This window comes from Canis lupus, chromosome 22, assembly GCF_048164855.1.
Source record: "Canis lupus baileyi chromosome 22, mCanLup2.hap1, whole genome shotgun sequence".
Classification (NCBI taxonomy): Eukaryota; Metazoa; Chordata; class Mammalia; order Carnivora; family Canidae; genus Canis; species Canis lupus.
In genome coordinates this window covers 41,129,557-41,148,265 of record NC_132859.1, presented here as the reverse complement: position 1 = coordinate 41,148,265, position 18,709 = coordinate 41,129,557, and the positions used below count along the sequence as shown (strand labels likewise).

Below are 18,709 nucleotides of genomic sequence, written 5' to 3'. Positions count from 1 at the left end.
TCTTATCAGAAACCACAGAGGCCAGAAGGCAGCAGGATGGCATATTTAAAGTGTTGAAAGAAAAATACTGTCAACTAAAAATTCTATACCCTGTAAAACTATTTTTGAAAAAAAATGAAGGAGAAATTAAGATATTCCTAAGTAAAGAAAAACTGAAAGAATTTGTTGCTAGCTGTCTTTCCTTATAAGAAATATTAGAGGGAGTCCTTAGGCTGAAATGAATGGAGACTATACAGTTACAAGAATAAATAAAGAACACCAATAAAGGTAACCATATAAATGAATATAAAAGACAGTATAAACATCTTTGCCTTTTATCTATAAGACAACTGCTAAAAGCAGTAATAAATCTGTGTTAATGGGCATATAGAGTATAAAGATATAATTTGTTTCACAATTATGGCATAAGAAGGGGGAGGAAGATAGAATTATATAGGAGCATAAAGTTTTTGTAAACTATTGAAATTAAGTCATGTTAGTCGAACTAGGTTGTTCTAAATGAAGAGATTAATTATCTTCCCATAGCAGCCAATAAGAAAATAACACAAAATATATAGTAAATTAAATTAAAAGAGAATTAAAATAGTACACTGGAAAATCTCCAACACAAAAAAAAAGTACAGTGGAGGCATTTTGGAACAACAATAGCACAACAAAAGACATAATGCATAGAAAATAAATAACAAAATAGCAAACCTAAAGCCTACTTTATTAGCAATCATATTAAATTTAAAACACTGAAAAATTAAGCCCCCCAGTTAAAAGGCAGAAATTGACAGGATGAATTTAAAAATGTATAACTATATGCTGCCTATACAGACTAAATTTAGGTTAGAGGTTCTTGGGAGCTGGGGAAAGAGGAAAGAGGAAAATGACTACTAATAAGTATTAGAGTTGTTGGGGTTTTTTTTTTTTGCAGTAATCAAAATGTTCTGGAATTTGATAGTGTTAATGGTTGTGAAACCTTATGAATATATGAAAAACCAGTGAATCATGCATTTTAAATGGATAAATGTTATGGTATGTGGATTATACTTAAAAAAGAAAAAACTTCTTTGAGATACTATTTCTCCCCTCTCACATTGTCAACCCCCTCAAAAAAATTCAGCAATGCACCCTGTTAGCAAGACCATAGAGGGGCATTGCTAGAAGAAATACAAAAAGGCATGACCTTTCTGGGGAAGACTGTGACGGTATGTGGCATTTTGTACTTTCCCTTTTTACCAACCATCCCACCTCAAGATACACTCTCACAAATGTGAAATATCCCATGTGTAAGTTATTTCTTATAACATTATTTGTAGTAGAAAAATATCGGAAGCAACCCTAATGTCCATCAATCTGAAGCCAGTTGGATGAACCATGATACCTCTATAGGATGGAATAGTACCCAGCTGTAAAAAACAATGAAGTCACTCCGTGTATTCATGTGGAGTAATTGCTAGAAAAAGCTGGTAAGTGAAAAAGTAGGTTCAAATAGGAACAATGTTTTGCTACCTTTTTCTGTAAGGAGTAGAAGGAAATGAGAGGACAATTAATTATTTGCTTCTTTTTCTAAAAGACATACTGCAAAGGAAAAGTCAGAGGGGAGAAAGAGATTGAGGTGCCTGGGGTAGAAGGGAGACTTTTCTGAACAGTTTTGCACATTGTCTTGAATTTTGAACAATGTAAATGTCTTACATATTTTTTAAAAATAAATGAGAAAGAAAGGCAAACCCTAAAGTAGAACTAGCATGGGTGATAAAAGTTGACAGGAACAGACAATCAAGTGACTTTTGAACACAGTGTGCTGGCTGCATCTCTTAGCAGATATATTATAATAACAAAAGGACAGCAAACAAATCTTGCACTTCTTGTAGTCCTTTTGGTGTTAAGCATGCAGTTAGTATTACTATCTTGGAGCTGTTTGTGTGTGTTTGGTGGGGCCTAGAGGCCGTGATTCCTTGCCCTGTAGCTAGCTGTTGCATTTCTAATGATCACTTCTGGCTACAAGATGGAAATGGAGCTGTCCATTGTCCCTTACTGGCACTCGCATCAACATGTCTACATCATCTTCCATCTCTCTATTGTTCTTTCGTGATTCATCTTTTGGTCCTTTTGTCCCCTAATATGACAGAAGGCCTGTTTTATTGCCTCACTCACTGAGCCATTTTTTAAAAAGATTTTATTTATTTATTTATGATAGACAGAGAGAGACAGACAGACAGACAGAGAGAGAGAGAGAGAGAGAGAGGCAGAGACACAGGCAGAGGGAGAAGCAGGCTCCATGCAGGGAGCCCGATGCTGGACTTGATCCCCGGTCTCCAGGACCACACCGTGGGCCGAAGGTGGCGCCAAACCGCTGAGCCACCCAGGGATCCCCTCACTGAGCCATTTTTAAAGCCATGTTCCTATTCTAATTCAGTGCTTGTGTGTGTTCTTTTTTCTCTCTCTCTCTCTCTTTTAGATTTTTTCTAATTGGGTCTTTTTTTTTAATAACTTGTTCTTGATTGATATGAAATTGTCTCTTATCCATCTCAAGTGTTGTTCGCTTGACTAATTAATTGTGCTTCCTCTGCTGTCTATTCCTCTGTTTTATTAGGGCCTCTCTTGGGTACGCTTGATTTTCTTTGGGTGTTTGTTAAATTTTGGTTGTGTATTCATTTTTGCATTTGAGCTGTCCTGAAAAGTGCATGTGGCATTACTTACCACAGCTTATCATCATGGACATAGGCAAGGGTGACATGCAGCTCCCAAGGAGGATCCAGGTTTCTGGATGTGGGGGCTGCTGACTTCTTGAGTCATCAACTGTGAAGGATACTGCTTACCTTGAGGTAAGCATCTGTACTCACTACTCCCACCCAATCAGTGGTGCTCCCCCTGTTACCTACTGCTGGGACAAGTGGTGGAAATTGACAAAAGGGCCTGAACCACCTGGCTGCCTCTTCTACTACATCCCATCTAGAACCCTTCACATCTCTGTATCTGCCTCTCTCCAACTTGGAGATCCCCCTAGAACTTCCTCCTTTTTAAGAATCCTCCCTTTGCGTGTTTTGGGATTTGGTTTCCTTCCTCCGTCTGACCCCATCTGCCTTCTGACTTTCAGGCATCCCTTATAATGTCCACTAATGGTGCCCTCTCTTGCTTTCCAAAATAGTTATGAATTTTTTAAAGATATATTTTCTTAAATTTCTACAGATTTGTATGGAGAGACTATAGTGGATGCATATGGTTCTCTTGACCTGACGGATGTACTGTTTAAAAAGCATGACCAGGCAATTAGGCAGCATTGACAAGGATGTCCCAGGGTTCCCAGAGCAGAGAATAGAAACTGCAAAATCATGATCTGGACTATTTTCCATTAACGATCTTAAACTTGAAAGGAAGGACTCTAGGGAATCATTGTGTTCTTGAATCCCATTTCTGTCACAGTCTTATTTATTAATCACTGTACTAACAATGACTTTGCCACCATTTGGTGATGCTTCTATTGGCTGGAAAGCACCCAGATGTACATTCTCAGAAGCTAAATCAATTCCATTGATTGTAAGATGATAAATGATCCTGAGGCACAATCCATAAAGCTGATAATTGCCACGTTATCAAAGGAAGACATCTTTAAACAAGCTCTAATAAGAAGGTTAAATGTTATGCAGGTAAGGGCTTGAGAATTCCAAAAGAAAGTAGTCACATTATGAAAAGATGTCGAATTTATTCGCAAAAGGGTAGGGAGCTGTGTGATTTTCAAATTGCATGTGAAAAAAACTAGAGCTAACAAGAGTACCCATACTATTCTGCCTCCCCCAGCTCCTCTGGGAAGGAACAACAAAAAGCATCCCCTACCTACCATGGGTCCTCCTGCCTGGTTCCTGACCCTACAGAAGGTAAGAGTGGAAACCTAGCAGTGAGGAACACTTGGCTCCATGTGCTGGTGGTATTGGGGCCTGGGTGAGCCCCAGAGGCCTGCATGTGTCTGATGCTTGCCTCATTGGACTTCATCCCAAGTTTTACACACTGGAGCAGAGAACCCCCCCACCCCCTGCATGGAACACCACAGCATCTCAGGAGTAGGAGCAGGTATCACATAAAAGTGCTGCTTTTATTTGGAGCATCAATCTTGTCAAAAACTTCAGAGGGAAAAAAATGCAATTTTATGTAAACAGACATATTATGGAGTAGAAGGCAATCTCAACATTAATTTTTAGACAAAACATGAGATGTCAAAGAAATGCTGGAGTAGTGGAGCATGGCTTTAACTTTGTCTTCATATCCTTCATAGTATTTATTTCTCCTTGGACCACTTTCCTGAAAGTTTCACTGGAAGAGCTTGGGAAGTCATTCTTGTAAGGGCAGATACTATAGGCAGACTCACTCAGTACCCACCACATGCTTCCCTCTTCAGCTGGTCTTCCTATTTTGCAGCCTCTGGAAAACTAAAAACTGCATTTCCCAGACTTCTTTATGGCAAAGCTTCCTAAGTTTTGTGGAACTAATGTACCCGTTTGATACTACCTGGACTAAAGGACTAATAAAGGTATCTACTTGATACCCCTTTGATCTATGAAGTCTAGGACGGTGCCCTGTGCCCTTCTGCTTGGCAAAGGACCTTATACCTACATGGCAAAGACAGTGGAAAGAGAATGGGTAGAGACCCAGCCCCCATCATGGTACCAAAAGACCCCTGCCTCCATTCCTGAGGTCATCTATCCTCTTGTCATTCAAAAAAGTAGCTTGAATCCATTCCCTTGGAAGTATCAAGACTGTAAGTCAGTCGTCAGTATTCAGGAGAGGAATGATGAGGGCTTTAACCATCAATGATCATCAGATTGAAGAAAGTGAATAGGATAGATCACAGAGGTGTTCAAAAAACAGAATCAATGGAGCATGGGGCCAGAGTGGTGACACTAGTGTTTCTGGCCTGGCCAAGTCCCAAGTCAGGTAATGTAGGAACATGTTTGGAAGTAAATTATAAATTGAACACTGGAAATTCTGAGCTGAGTTTTGTGAAGAAAACCCCAGAGTGGAGATGCCCAGTGGACCGATGAAATATAGACCTAGAACTTGGGGAAGATATTTGGTCTTAGGAAGTGGACTGATAATCATGAGCACATACAGGTTCAAATTACAGGTCTCCCCATGGATAAGCAAATGACCCAGTGGGCCTCTTAGTGTGTATTCCCCATATTCTTTATGAGTGAATAATGCTCACTTTGCATCATCAGGACCCTGAGTTCAGTTAACTGCTCATCTGTGTGTGTGCATGTGTGTGTGTATTTTTCCCTAATATATATATTTCCCCATATATGTATATAGATAGATAGATATAGATATAGATATAGGTATAGATATAGATATAGATTTAAAGGAAGGAATACATGGTAGAGTTTAAGTAGCATCTTAGTACATTTTCCCCAAAACCACTTTTTAAAAATTTAACTGCCAAAGAAATACTGCCAAAGAAATGCCAAAGTCCAGAACATGAAAAGACCAAAGAAGGGAAATGCAAATGAGAAAGGTTCTGTCTCCAGGCATTGCTCTAATCAGCTTTTTAAAAGAAGATTTTATTTATTCATGAGAGATACACAGAGAGAGGCAGAGACATAGCAAAGGGAGAAGCAGGCTCCTGCAGGGACCCTGATGCCAGACTTGACCCCAGGACCCCAGGACCCCAGGATCACAACCTGAACCAAAGGCAGATGCTCAACCACTGAGCCACCCAGGTGCCCCTCTCTATTCAGCTTTGATATCTACATGGGATCTATAACATATGAGGTCAGAATGAGGGGATGGCCATTTATTGGATGTACCTAGACTTAGGCTAAGTAAGTGTGCTCCAACTAATCCTTCCAGTACCATGACTCTACAGCAATCACCAACTGATCAGTCTATCAATCAATTTGTCAACCAACAAACTCTGTGAACTCTGAGTCCAGTGCTTGATCCTACAGAGCAGGAACAGCCTTGACCATGGGAGTAGAACAAGTCCCACTAGAACTAGAAGCAGCAGCTGTGGTCTGACTGTTCCTCTTCCTCCTCCAAGCCCTGAAATCTGCAGGTGCATTTCAAATGCTCCCAAGAAAAAAAACTCACCTGGATGTTCCCAGGACTAGACTGTTGTCGGGGGACTTTACCGTTCTTCCTGTAACAACCCCAACCTGTCACCAGGCCATTCCTAAATTAACCATCTAAGTAAAAAGTGCCCTTGTTATGCAAACACACTTCACACATGTTTCTCAGCTGGCCCTCACCCTGTGCCAACCAAATTGCTGCCCCTGCCCCACCACCTCTGTCAACTCATGGAGAAATTCTGAAGCCACAACAGTAACCAATAGGAAGCAGCAAGTTAAGATTGTTTATGATTATTTTATTCTTCATTTTCATTTTTGTTTATGGAGATATTTGAACACATGCAGAAGCAAAGGAAATAGTATAACAAATTCTCATTTACCCCTTACTTACCTGCATCCACCCTTTGTTTTTAGGCAAATTCCATGATTATCACTTCATTGTAAATATACACTCAGTGTATATTTCTAAAATATAAGGATTCTTTTCTCAGAAGCATAACTGTAATACCATTATCTCACCTAAAAATACTCGATAATGATCTAATATCATCAAACGTTATTTATGTTTATTTTACTAACTGGCACTTTTCTACAAAAAGAAGCATTGCATTTCCATCTTCTTTCTCTGGCCCCTCGTTTCTCTGGCCCAGAAGCAGCTCCATGTCACTAAGGTAAACCCTCTCCACCTGGGCTAGGGGTGGTGTCCTCAGTTACATCCCTCCCCATGTGACTCTGGTCCAGAGATAGTCCTCTGTTCCCTCAGTTGAGGTTGTTTATTACATTTAAGAGACATTCTGAGTTGCTTTCATAGCTCTCAAGCTGGACAAAAAATAATTCTAACAAATTTGAAATTCCAGCTCTGACTTGGAGATCCCTCCAGGGTATTCATTATTTCATTTTCACTGTGGACTGTAAACACTGGGTCCTTTACGTAAAAGGCACCCTTGGGTTTTGTTTTTACCAACAGCCCAATAGGCAACTCCAAATACTGAAATGCAGGACTAACATTATTTAGAATAGCTTGTTAAAAGAGCCTCCTGCAATCAGGCTGGGAAGCCAGTTGAAAAGAAAGCTTTACCCAGTGGCTTCATTCACTCAATGGGGTATCATGGACATGTGGATCTGGCATTGCATAAGGGCTGTGAGAAATGTGCTTTCAGGGACTTTCTACTCTAGTGGAGAGGTAAGACATTTGTACAAATCAAATGACTAACAATTGTGGGCAGTCTAGGGGTGAAAGGAACAGCTCAGAGCATGGACTGAATGTGTCCCCTCGAGCTGCAATGTGCTGGGCAGGTTCCTGGTTAGAACTCGTGGTTTGGGCTCAGAGCAAGCTACAATGGAGAGCAAAGCTCTATCAGGCAAGGTGGCTGTTCTGGAGATAGATGCCAACTTCTGAATGCAGGCGCCAGTGCCAAAGTCACAACATGTATTGGAGGGTAGGGGGTCCAGGCTGAAGTGGGAGGAGAGCACTTAGGAGAACCACATTGGGGTGCAGGCTGTACTGGCCCCTCACTCCCCAGCCAGCCAGGACCACCTGCCTGCGACAGGTGGCTCTCAGCCGAAGGGAGAGTCCTTCCTTCTTTCCTTGAGCTCTACCTGGTTCCAAGGCCCCCATCCTCTTCCTGGCCTCTGCTGACCCAGACCTTTGTCCAGATCCCTAGCTTTTTGTTTCCTATCCAAGATCCTTTGTTCCTACTTTTACTGAAGCCCTGGATACAAAACTTGATTGATTTTGTTTCTCTCTTCTCCCACCCTCAACTGACCCTGGACTCCTTTTCTTGCCTCTTGAACTTCAGACATCTTTCCTTTTCTCTCTGTTTCTGCCCACGTATGGAGCCTGACAACTGCCTGCCTGTCTGCAGCCCAATGTCTACCTCAAATTCTCACTTTTTGACAAAGCCAAACTGTATAATTCAATTTTAAAATGAGGCTTTAAATCTGCTCTAAAGTGAGTTTTAATAAGATGATGGTGTCTGGCTTGAATAAGAAAATGAGATCATTCAATAGTCATTGTATAGCCAATCTATGGCATCTTTGACAGCCAATCATGGAGATCTGGCTTCTTGTGCCACCCTAGGCTTATTTCTAGTGAAATAAGAACTTAATACTATTATTTCAAATGAACAAGAAGGGAAGTATTTTTCATTTCCTTTTTTATTAACTCAGTTTGTAAAAATAGGAACCTCTGAGCCAGATAATGTCTTAAACATTTATATGTATGGTCTTACTTTTGGTAAATTGGATAGTTTGAATAAATTTCACATCACTTTTTCAGAAACAAACTGGGTTTTGTATAACTTTTTATTCCCAGACCAAATGTTTTGTGGTTTTAATGAGGTCACTTACTCTACACATTGTGTTTAAGGCTCTAATATATATTCAAACAAGAAGTGATAGAAATTGAAATAGCTGTTCCTGCTGCCAAGTCAGCCTCATGTTACAGAGCAACCTGTGACTCCAAGTCCCTGAGACACTAAGCTCCCAGCCCTGCTCAGCCCTGGGTGAGGAAGGGGCTCCATAGAGATGGAGATCTTGGTTCTCAGGACCCAGCACACCGATGTGCAGAGTTGGGCACTTCTTTCCCACACTGGAGTTTATGTAACTGAGAAAATTCTGAAAGTTCTGTTCCAAAGTAGAGTTGGATTCAAATCCAAGGTAGACCCTACAAAACCAGGTTGCACATCTTGCCATACAAGTCAGATATTTGTAGATGGAAGAAATTCACAATTTATTAGACAAAACAAAGGAATTAATTGGTTCATGTAACCAAAAAGTACCAGGCGTATACAGCTTCAGGCATGACTGAATCAGGGGCTCAAAGAACATCTAAAGGAAACTGTATTTACCTTTCTTGTCTCTGTTTTATTTTATGTTGGCCTCATTAAGAGAGAGGTTAATTTGGCCACTAGCAGTTTCAAATATTTACTCTACCAGCTTAACATCAGAGGAAAAAGAGCAACTCCTTTTATGGGGGGGGGGGCGGGGGTGGACAGGTTGTAAGAGCTTTCTTGGGATATAATTCAGATATTAAACAGTTCCCCCAGGTATAACGGTGGCTCAGCGGTTTTGTGCCTGCCTTTGGCTCAGGGCATGATCCTGGACACCCAGAATTGGGTCCCCCGTCGGGCTCCCTGCATGGAGCCTGCTTCTCCCTCTGCCTGTGTCTCTGCCTCTCTCTCTGTGTGTCTCTCATAAATAAATAAATAAATAAATAAATAAATAAATAAATAATCTTTTAAAAAAATAAATAAACAGTTCCCCCACTTAAAGTTCACCCATTTATATAAGCCAGTGGTTCTTAGTATATTCACAAAGTTTTACCAACATCATCACAATCAGCCAGAAACATTTCATCATCCCAAAACAAAACCCTATGTCCCTTCCCTCACCTCCCACCCAAACCCTAAACAACCACCAATCTATTTCTTGTTTCTACAGATTTCTAGGCATTTCACGTAGATGAATTCATACAATACATGGTCCCTTGCAACCATCTTTTACTTAGTGTAAGGCTTTTGAGGTTCATCCATATTGTAGTATGTGTCAATATTTTCTCCTTTCTTCTTAACTAACAAGATTTCATTGTGTGGATAGACATTATTTACCCATTCTTAGTTGATGAACATTTGAATTGTTTCTACTTTGGGGCTATTATGAATAATGCTTCTATAAACATTTGCATACAAGTTTTTGTGTGGACATATGTTTTCATTTCTCTTGGGGGTATACCTAGGAGTGGAGCTTCTGGGTCATATGATAATTCTATGTGTAACTTTCTGAGAAACTGCTAAACTGCTTCCCAAAGTGGCTGCACTGTTCTACATTCTCATCAGCAATATAGGAAGGTTCTAGTTTCTCCATATCCTCACCCACACTTGTAATTATCTGTGATTTTGATTATAGTCACCGTAGTGGGTATTAAGTGGCATCTCACTGTAGTTTTGATTTGCATTTCCCTTGGAAAGAAAAAGAGGTAAAGAAACTCTTTGGGGGGTAGACATCATAATTCCAGACAGGAAGCTTGAACTTAGAATTAATTGAATATTTACACAAAAGAGACATTCAAATGAAAAGAGGTAGAATTACCTTTAATTGGCAAGTACAAATGTTCTTCTGCTCCCAGAGAGAAATGACTCTAAAGCAAATTGTGGTTATATATATCACACACATGCATGCATACATACACACAAAGAAAATTACATTTTATGCTTATCTGAGTCTTGGTGGGTAAACTTTGGTACAGCTACATTTGATACAAATGCTATACCAGACACTTGATTATTATAATATCATTCAATATCTTATTTTATAGATTTTTTTTTAAAAAAGCCCTCCAAACAAGCTGAGATCCAAAGCTTTAAGGGTAGAAAACTGTAGACAGTCCTGGATCTTCCAATCTCCTGGCCAGTGCTCTCCCCACCACACCGCATGCCCATCCTCTGAGTCCTTGCGTGTATGCTGTTTCCAGTTGATATAAGTTGAATTTGTTTTTTTTTTTGTAAGATTTTATTTATTTATTAGAGAGAGAGAGAGAGAGGCAGAGACGCGGGCAGAGGGAGAAGCAGGCTCCATGCAGGGAGCCCAACGTGGGACTAGATACCGGGTCTTCCAGGATCACGTCCAGGGCTGAAGGCGGTGCTAAACCGCCGAGCCACCGGGGCTGCCCCATATGAGTTGAATTTGATTCATTTCTAAGGTACCAAGTTGCACAGGAATAAAAGCCTGGGGTGATGGCTGAAACAGAGTAGTGATAAATGCTGAATCGGGCAGGGAGAAATGTGGTTCATTTTTCCTGTGTGGGTAATCAGCTCACACAGACCATCACATGAATGCGCTCCGCTTTGGATCTCCAGGCCCATGACTGAAAGATGGATGAAGACCATGGATATGCAGACTGCAGGGACTCTGGCTCCTCCAAAGCAAAATCAATGCTCAGCTCAAGCATCATCCACAAGCGGCTGTCGTCTGGGGCTTGAAAGACAGTAAAAATGAATCTGTGACAAGAGGCAGGTTTATCTTCAAGGCCGAGGGTGAGACTGAAGGTAAGGATGCCACCCTGCGTTATCGCCTCACATTCTGCAATCCCTTGGATTTCTTAGCAAAAGATAAAGCTACTGCTAAAGCAGCCATCAGCGAGGAGGCCAGGACACCTGCCCCAACCCTGTATGGAATTTACCTGATGCAAGTGTGCATTCAACTTGTGCCTCAGAACTGCCCCTCCCTTCCTTGCACGCTCTCCTACCACATCTGGAGAAGAATGGCTTGCAAGATCCCAAGGACTCTTCAGGGATAGGCCACCCATCTCTGGTGTCTTTCCAAATTAAGAGTAACTGGGATTTCCCAAATCAGAGAATACAAGTCACTCTGATGCTTCAGATCTGCCTCAAATTATCCCTCAAGGTGCCATATGGGGTTTCTGGAAGGTAGCCATGGTATTCTGAGGGAAACATAGCATACTGTAGTTTCTCCTTGGAGCTTCATGACCCACATTGGAGGATTAAAAGTTCTTAAATCCTGACTTAAAGACAAAAACGTCCTCACTTTTATGTAAACCAGCTCTTCCAGCCTTATCTGAGCACAGAGCACTTGTTTTCCCCTAGAACTCAGGTTAATCGCCCACTGAGGATGGTTAGTGTTGTTAGTGTCTGACTGTCAGTGTTCTATGCCTGGGTGCTTCCTGTGAGGTTAGGTTTGTTCCTTCTGTCAGTTCTAGGAGGTGGGCAGAAATGGAGAAGGTTTGCAGCCCCGAGTCTCCCAGCTGGGTCCTCTAACAGCCCAAGCCAAGGAGTCAGAATGCCCATTGCTAGGGTGACCAAATGGCCTGGTTTTCCCAGAACAGCCAGGTTTATATCATTTTCCCAAGCACAATTATTAATAACTCCTTTCACTCCCCAAAGTGTCACAGTTTGGGTTATAAGTTACGCAGTGCTCATTGCCATTGTGAGTGTCAGCCCTTCCTAATGCTGCGCCTGGTCAAGACTCTTAGACTGGGAGTGAGTGGGCTAATGGAGTCTTGAAAGTGTGAGCCCAGAAACAGAGGAAGTCTTCAGAGGGTCTCAGGTAGCTCCAAGAAGGGTGAGATACCATCTGGAAGCCATGGACAGAGGTAGACAGGGAGGAGGAGGGCAGGAAGCCAGAACAGCGCCTGAGAATGGCTCCCAACAGAAAACCCCAGGATCCTAATGCAGCTTTTTGCTGTTTCTACTGGATTTTTAAACTAAAAATCTGTACTTGAGTACGTCACTAATCTTTCTCATGTTTGTGTTTTCAGAGTTCATCCTCCCATCTTTTTAGTAAAACTCTTCAAAATGTCAGTCTGTGCCAGTTGTGCTAAACGGAAAAACTGTTTCTACTGACTGCAATGTTTGAAAACTAGAACACTCTGGGGCCTGGGGCTGTGGGAGTTGGAGATTGTGTTGAGAAATTCCCATGAAGTGGTTGACTGCTAAGGGCAGAGATAAGAACAAGTGAAGTTCCACGGCACCCAGGAAGTAGGGAGCTTGGTGGAGGTGGGTGGGATGGGGTGAAAGATGGGAGGGTGTTTGGATCAGAGGGAAGAGCATAAAGATACAATTTGTTAGTTTCTTATTGCTTCTGTATAAAGTTACCACAAACTTAGTTTAAAACAGCTTACCATCTCAACAGTTCTGGAGGTCCGAGGTCTGAAATGGATCTCATTGGGCTTAAATCCAGATGTCAGAAGGGCTGCATTCCTTCATGAAAGCTCTAGAATCCACTTCCTCACCTTTTCTATTTTCTAGAGACTACGTGTATTCCTTGGCTCATGGCCCCTCCACATGCAAAACCAGAAATGGCATCATTCTGAGCTCTGCTTCTGCCAGCACATGTCTGACTCCCTGCCCCCTCTCTCTCTTCTCTGGTCTTGCATTTACAAGGGCTCTTGTGATGACAGGGGCCCATGTGGATAATCCTCCCCAGCTCAAGATCATTAATTTAATCACACCCACAAAGTCTCTTTGGCCATATAAGGGTCACATAGTCACAGGTTCCCAGAACTCAAGAGTGGGCATCTTTGGGGACCATCATTTTGCTTAACACAGGCATCAGTAGGGAAGTGTCCCTGAAAATCAGGAAGAGTGAATGGTCCATTTCACTGGATTGGAAGGAGTTTGTGTGAGAGAAGACATGAAAGTGTGGGCAAAAGATACAGGAAAGGAGACAGATGCTTTATAGATTCTCTTCAGAGGGCATAAATGGCAATGGATCGTATTCTTCACTCAGGCAGCAAGAAGTGAGGGCAGCTATGTGATGCCAGGGTGGCAGCCATGGGGCAAGGGCGGCAGACCTCTCCCATGATGACACCCCACACCCAATGGGCCAGCCAAGGTGCAGGTTTGTAAACTTGAAATCTTGGGCACCTTAGCTCATGTTGGGGTGAGCACTGGGCTTGCTTGGTGATTATCACCTTTTTTCCATTAGTGGAAGTAGCATAAGCCTTTTTGCAGATTAAATCCTTAGGTATAACAGATTAAAGCAGAACTGTTCAGGACCCTAGAACTACCTACTCCCCTGCTCACTGAGGTCCCTAAGGCATCTCCAAGGATGCAGAGCACGGTGGGAAACCAGCAGCCAAGTTCAGAAGGCTGAGTGGTCAGCAAGGACTCAGAGGAGCTGGGCTGAATCAAATGGTCAAATGTGATGGTTTAATGAATGGAACTTCCCACAGCAAGGTTTGCACAGTGGGTCTTGGTTTGAGCTCTCCCAGAAAAAGATCTTTTTTTTTTAATTTTTATTTATTTGTGATAGTCACAGAGAGAGAGAGAATGAGGCAGAGACACAGGCAGAGGGAGAAGCAGGCTCCATGCACCGGGAGCCCGACGTGGGATTCGATCCCGGGTCTCCAGGATCGCGCCCTGGGCCAAAGGCAGGCGCCAAACCGCTGCACCACCCAGGGATCCCAGAAAAAGATCTTGAATTAAGGATTTAAGTGCAGGTGGAGAGAGCATGGGAAGGTGAAGGAGAAAGGTATTTGGGCAAGGGAGGATAGCCCGCAAGGGTGTGCTTTCAGCCAGCTACTGCAGTGGGTATCTGGAGCCAATCCTAAGAGCTCTGACATATGTGGGCCCATGGGTGATGGAGCTGGGGCATTCACATCTGCCAGTCATTGCTTAAGAGAGATATTAATTCCCTGGTTCTTCCCATTCCTTCCCAGATACAGACCAGATGGGCTCTGGATGGGTAGCCCTTCAACGAAGATGGCTAATCAAGTCAGGCTTATGGTGTGCCCAGAAATGGCAAGGATTTCCAAGGGTGAGCACTGACAGCACTGCCTGGTTCATTCCGCCTATCTTTCTACCATGATCTACAAGCCGGCGTCTTACCAAGGGTTCCAGACCATTCCAGGTTCACAGTGACAGAACCCTGTATTCTGTTCTGCAGTCTTTTGAGGAACACCGACTGCCTAGTATCCATGGCGCCTACCATGTTTTTCTATCACAATACGACTTCTCCATTGTGTAGAAAGAGGAATTTCTGTCTCTGTCTCTTGGTGTTCTGAAATGTCCATCTCTGTGTGATCAAAAGGTATCCAAGAAAATCTGCATGCAAAGAGAAGCATTCCTAATTTCAGAAGCTCCTACAAGATTGGGCCAGTTTTCTGGCAGAACGTGGATGTGAACTCAATGTCCTCTGGAAAACCAGCTTCACTTCTGTACCAAGAGCCTGTAATTATAGCAACCAGGCGGGGAAGAACCAGTTGAAGTGATGATTAAGACATGAAAAAAAATTAAAGACCCTTTGTTTTTCTGCTCATTATGCCTTTTTATGATGACTATACAAAAAAGTGCTGTTCAGACAATTAGCTTAATTAACAGATTATATAAATTAATGGTTTTCTAGTTTCCTTCCAGGCCCCAAGCCGAGTGCCCAGCAGTTGATCAGAGCTCGGTAGGGATGCACTTGTGCGCCCTCCTTCCTTCTCCCACCCACCTCCTTTTCCAGGTACGTGGCACCCAGGGCTGCCCATTGCAGACAGAGAATGACAGAGAAGCCTCTGCCGCGGCCCATCTCCCAGGGACTTCTGGGCAGAGCTCATCTCCGGTATATGGGGCCTGCCCTACCTGGGCAACCATAGCCCCTCTGGGCTGTAATCTGATTGCTTGGGGGAGGGCAGGTGGCAGAGATGGAAGCCACACTCCTCAATCTGAAAAGTCAAAGTCCAGCCTGTATACCAGGTCCTTCCCAGGAGAGTTCCAAACTCCCTTCCTGAGGCCACTACCACCTCCTTCCTGGATGCCCCTATCCTGCTGTCTTTCTCCTCCCCTACTTCTGTCTTCCAGATCCTACTATTCCTCAGGGCCCTTCCATCTCCTCCCCGGGGCATTTCTTATTTCCTCTCGGACTCTTTGCACCTCTCCTATGATCCTCACCACTTAAAATTATTTTAATTTAAAAAGCAATAGCTTAATTCATCTGACTGTAAAACGTGAAACCCAACTAAGCACAATTATCCAGGATAAAATGCGGAAGTCCTCCACCACTCCCTCTGTCCCTCCCAACCCCTTGCCAGAGGTAATCACCGGGGATAATCGACAACCCTCAATGTGGGTCAGTGCTTGCTTCTCTCACCTTGGAGATTTTCCATGTCAGGGCTTAGGGGGTGACTTCACCCTTCTCAGTGATTGGTGAACACCTGATGTGTTACCAGCCTGCTACTGACTGTCAGGGTTGCAGGGAATTTGTGATTAATAGAGTAAAAAGGCAAGTGTTTCTGAACGAATTCACTCCTTACCACTCCCCCTCTTTCTCCCCTTCCTCCTTTATATAAATTAGAGAGGTTTTAAGTCTATTCCCAACATTCATGCTCACTCTTTTGCATTCTGACTTTTTCTTCATCCTAAAATATATATGTACACAAATATTTCAATTCCAGAATATTTAAACTGTATGAAAAAATAGAGAGAGAACAATATAACAAGCATCCAGATACATACTTGCTAATATCTGAACACATTTTTTTCTACATCCTTAAAAATAGAAAAGAGAGGGAACCCTGGGTGGTGCAGCGGTTTAGCGCCTGCCTTTGGCTCAGGGCGTGATCCTGGAGACCAGGGATTGAATCCCACGTCGGGCTCCTGGTACATGGAGCCTGCTTCTCCCTCTGCCTATGTCTCTGCCTCTCTCTGTATGACTATTATAAATAAATAAATTTAAAAAAAATAGAAAAGAGAAAGAATAAGTAAGTTAGAGGCAAAGCCAAATCCTCTTCCCAGTGAATCCTTTCCCTCCCTGCCTACCGTGTGTAATACCCACTGCCCTAACATTGTATACTTCTCCCTTGCTTTCACACTTTGCCATTATTGGAGGAGAACACAGTATCAAGATATTTAACCCCTTGCATGGGTCATGGCACCAATCACAGTGGTAGCCAGCCAGAAACCATCAGGCTCTCCCAGCAGTGCCCTCTGCACCCGGCTCCAGCGCATAGGTCTCCATGAATGATGTAGTGTTTTGTGGGTCTTCAATGGATACTATCATACTCCATTTCCTTTTGCAAATTGTCCCTTCACTCAACTTTATGCTTTGAGATTGATTCCTGTAAACACTTATAAGTCTAGCTCATTCATATTAACACCATGCCCTCTTGGGAGGAAAGGGGGGCATTGTTACATCCAGAGCTCCTAGGGTCATGCAGACACAGCCTATCTCAGCAGGGCTGTAGCCAGGCCTAGAACTTCATGGAGCTGAAGGAGATGTTTCCATGAGGATTGGGACAAAATAACTGTAATGCCGATTGCTTTACTTCCTTGCAGAATTTGTTTGAGGGTGAGCACTGGGTGTTATTCTATATGTTGGCATATTGAACACCAATAAAAAATAAATTTATAAAAAAATAAAATAAAATAAAATAAAACAAAAAAAGAATTTGAGGTTTCATAAAATGTGGCTATGCTTATGCAAATGTAAATGTTATATTTGCTGGGAGGAAAACAAACACAATTGAAAACAACTGTGCTGGGGAAGCTTCTGTTGAATCCTACATGAACTGAACAGTCCTGTCCTACTGACAGTGCCAAGGGGAAAAGCATGGTGCCCCAGTTAGAGACAAGAGGACTAGGATGGAGAATTGAGATCCTTGTGTCCTGACCAACTCAACAGCCCAAATAAGCTGAGGGCCGCAAGGAGCAGACTGGGCTGAGAATGCCCTGTGTTAGTCAGTGATGAGGACCTGAGTATTGAAAGAGAATGGGCTTGGAATTGTAGGGTTGGACTGTGCTATCTTTCCTGAGTTGGGTATCAGGATGTGAAAAACCCAAGCAGAACTGGGGTGCAGAGGAAATCTGGACTTAGGGCCTCTCCCAAAGATGCTAAAACATCTTTTCCTCCCTGCCCCTTGTCCTGCTTTCAAAACCATTATCTAGGAAAAAGCTAATGGCAGTCATTTAGACTCTCTGGAAATAAATTGCAGTCACTTGTCTTTCTCAGAGGTATTTGCACACCTCCTCCTAACTATGGCATGAGATGTTCCGTCCCTGCTGGGTCAGGTCCAAGTACCAGGGCACAGAACGAGAGGCCAAACAGCACAATTTCTATTTCCATGGAGGAGAATTTGCCAATATCTAACAAAAGCACGGATGCATTTACTTTATAACCCAAGAATTCCACTGCCAGGAATCTACCTTCTTGATGTACATCCACAAATGCAAAAAAATATGAAAAAGGTTTGTTTTTGTGACATTATTTATAATAGCAAAAAATTGGAAGTAATCCAAATGTCTATCTATAGATGACTTGACTGAGTGACCAACTTGTCCTAATTTTCAAACTGAAAAGTCTCATGTCCCAGAAAACATTGTCCCCTGCTGTCTTTAAACATTTGCTCGTTCTCTGGACCAACAAGATGTTTCAGACTCTGTTCATTGTTCCTTGCCCCAGCCCTAACCCGAGGAACCTTGGTTCTTTTGAGTGGGAATAGTGGTCAGAATCGAAGATCTAGAGGCTTGGGGACTATTGCTTCTAGGCCCTTTCAATGAGGAGAACTATCATATATAGTAGATATAGTTTATATATGTATTTTACATATCATATATTATATATGAAATATGTTTATATTTTCATTTATTTTATTTAGATATAGACATATTTTATATATAACTGATGGAGTTCACAGGACACATGTCTTTTGGTTTTAAAACTGAGACAAGTCACTCTGTCAGGCCCCTTAGGGACTTTATACATATTTATGTACACATATATAAATCATGGGTTCATATTTATTCCAATTCAAATTTAACAATGCAGATTTTCTATTAAATCTATTTTATTTTGTATTTGGATCTCTTTTCTCTTACCCTCAAAATGTTAGGTCTCTAGTAATATTAGAATATGGTTAATTAATTGTTTTATTCTCTATAAAACATAATACATACTTTCCAGTATTTACTTCTTTGCTTTATCTTACAACATACCTAAAATAGTCACCAAATTAAAACAGCTCTGTTCCTAATAAAACTGTGAAGTGAAATCGACTATTTTCTTGCAGCTCTTTCTTCTCTTGGAATACATCTCACAAAGGACATACTGCCAAAGAACCATGTCAAAGATGTCTGAAAAACATTTTTCTTGGCATCGCTGTTACTAATTTGTTATGCAGTTAAGTTCCTCTAGCCTAATTTGTTTTCAATTTTAAGGTTTGCTTT

The 18,709-nt window shown here is 42.1% G+C and overlaps 1 long non-coding RNA gene across 1 annotated transcript in view; it reads left to right on the top strand.

Moving 5' to 3' along the window:
- Positions 1-14,822, top strand: part of LOC140614201 (uncharacterized) — a 72,594-nt gene extending 57,772 nt beyond the window's left edge. The window contains exons 2-3 of the long non-coding RNA XR_012015106.1: positions 10,904-11,092; positions 14,224-14,822. This is a non-coding gene — a long non-coding RNA (uncharacterized lncRNA). The remainder of the gene's footprint in view (positions 1-10,903; positions 11,093-14,223) is intronic.
- Positions 14,823-18,709: the final 3,887 nt, after the last annotated feature.